This window comes from Juglans regia, chromosome 16 (assembly GCF_001411555.2).
Source record: "Juglans regia cultivar Chandler chromosome 16, Walnut 2.0, whole genome shotgun sequence".
NCBI lineage: Eukaryota > Viridiplantae > Streptophyta > Magnoliopsida > Fagales > Juglandaceae > Juglans > Juglans regia.
Window position 1 is genome coordinate 11,843,985 of NC_049916.1, and position 2,666 is coordinate 11,846,650.

The following is a 2,666-nucleotide window of genomic DNA, read 5'->3' on the forward strand; positions in this document are numbered from 1 at the left end:
AGGCAGCCAGCTATACAAGTCAATAACTTCGAGATCAAGCCGGCCATCATTCAAATGATTCAACAAACCATCCAGTTTGGGGGCTATCACAAGAGGATCCTAATGTCCATATTGTAAATTTTCTAGAAATTTGTGATACTTTTAAACACAACGGAGTGACAGATGATGCGATTCAATTGAGACATTTTCCTTTCTCACTTAGGAAAAAGCAAAAGTTTGGTTGAATTCTTTGCCGCCCGGCATCATCACCACCTAGGAGGAGTTGGCACAAAAATTATTAGCAAAATATTTCTCTCCGACCAAGACAGCGAAATTAAGGAATGATATCACTACCTTCACCAATTTGAGGGTGATTCATTATATGAGGCATGGGAGAGATACAAGGATCTGTTGCGCAAGTGTCCACATCATGACCTCCCAGCCTGGCTGTGATACCCCGTATTTTAGTTTATTTTTTTTAATTGAATGATTTTTTTTTACTAATTTAAATATTGGTTCTCTTGTTTTAAATTTATCAGATTTCTCGTTGGATTTATTTTATAATTTTTAAGTTGTGAAATTTATTTTGACGTGCTTTCTTGATGTTAATTATTGTTTGCATATAAATTACTCTTTGCTTTAATTTATTTTATTGTTGGACTTTAATTATTTTATTATTATTATGTAAGTGAATTAATGGGTCAATTGGAGAGTGTGAGTAACGGGCCCAGCCCGTGTGAGTGAGGGAGCCCAGCCCCTTGTGATAAAACGTCACCGTTTTGGCAAGAAGACCTAGGGCTTCATATTTTTTTTCCTCTACTGTTGCACCATACCCCTTTTCTTTCTTGTCTCTGCTTTGCATTTCCTCTTATTTTTCAATCATCTGTACACGCATACATTTATACTTCCTGCATGTCAAAACTCTAGGAATAGGACTGCCGCAAACTGTCTTACCTGCACCTCCACACCACTTTAACTCCCTCAGCACCTTCACATCCAACCGCCAGCCTTGGGCTGCCTAGCCTTGAACACCAAGCTGCCGTCCAACTCCATGGCCACATCCTCGCCACCACGGAAGCCCAACGAGTCACCCACTACACGAAACCAAACCACCCAACTCAGGCCATGTGAATCCCCTATTCTTGTTTCCCGAAACAGAGCACCCAACCCTCATTCTCCCCCACTGTAAGCAATGCAAAGCCACCACCTAGTCAGTCACGGTCCCAACCTGCTCAGCCGTTTGGTACCACCTCTGTTTCTGCATCACCGAGCGGCAGTAGTTACAGAACAGCCCTATGCCACCGTCGCCCAGCCATGGAAAAGAAAAATAAAGGTAACACTTTGTTCTACTGCTCTAAAAATAGGGTACTCCCACAACTAGAAACCACCACCACCACATCTCGGGAGAGCCACCGCACGCCGCCAACCCCTTCACGCCTTACCCCTCCACGCGTGCCTCGGTTTCCCTTGGGTAAGCCCCTGCCACTGCATGCTTGGTGTAATTCTCGTGTGTTTGTTCATCTAGATTTGTTCCTATAAGTTATATACGTACATAATATTTATATACATATATATGTTATATATGGAAATTGTTAACTTAATAGTTGAGCGCTAATACCAGTTTACCCTTAGTGTATTTTCCCATATATATGTTTTCAGATCAGAGGTCTTTTTGGGTTATGTTTAAATGGATTTTGTTTTAAGTCTCATAAAATATTATTTTGTGTAGATAATATTTTAATAATATTGTTAACTAAAGGAAGTAAACCTATTTTTAAGAGATAAGTTTTTCACGACATATTTTATAAGATTTTTGAAGTAGTCATAGTATTCTATTAATTTATAATACGTTGTTGGTATTTTAGATATTTTAAATATTATTTTTTATTGAGTCTTGTAATTATCTTAATACTTGTTCGATTAAATTTCTTATTCGGTACGAATTCGATTTAAGTGGATATTGATGGTTTTAGAAAATGATGGTATTTTAGGAATTATGAGAATTTTAGGTTTTGAGGATTTAAAGTAGGTTCTTTTAGCATGTTAGGTTTAAATATCGAAATACGTAGTTCATTGGAAATTTACGGGAATTATGTAATTTTTATAGGTGACGATTAATATTTGTTCGGCATTGTTGAGGAATTTTTTTGAAAGACTAAGGAGTCCAAATAAGCGGTGTTCCTATGCTAGGCTTTACACGAATTATTGAGATTGAGGTTGACTTTCTGAAAACTTTACATATTTTGTCATGAAATGAAAACTTGAAAAAAAAAAAAAAAAAAAAACTAACATCAGTCACTTATTTGCAATACTCATGAAATCTGTATGAAAAATGGAAAATATTTTTCGACATGCATTGTGTAGACATGAGCTAAATTTTGTTATGATGTCTCTAAAATCTGAAAAAGAGCGATATTTGATAATTCTGAAAATTGTGCATTTATTTAGAAAGACGCTTCGACTTGTGTTTTCAGTATGTAAGAATGACCTGGTTATGTTTTGGTACTATGTTTTGTTTTGATATGGCATCTGAAAACCGTTGGCATGGTGTACTAATTTTGTATCTGACTCTGTCTCTGCTCTGCTCTGTTATGCTCTGCTCTGTTTAGATTGGTACCAACTTCTCTGTCTCTGAGTGCACCCACTTTGGAAACAAAGTGGTTTTATTGTGGTCTTTCTTGTGTGCA

At 37.0% G+C, this 2,666-nt stretch overlaps 1 non-coding gene across 1 annotated transcript; it reads right to left on the reverse strand.

Annotated features, from left to right (window-relative positions):
- Positions 1–310: 310 nt before the first annotated feature.
- On the reverse strand, positions 311–416 carry LOC118344936. Its single transcript, XR_004798664.1, has one exon. It is a non-coding gene; the product is annotated as a small nucleolar RNA R71 (small nucleolar RNA).
- Positions 417–2,666: the final 2,250 nt, after the last annotated feature.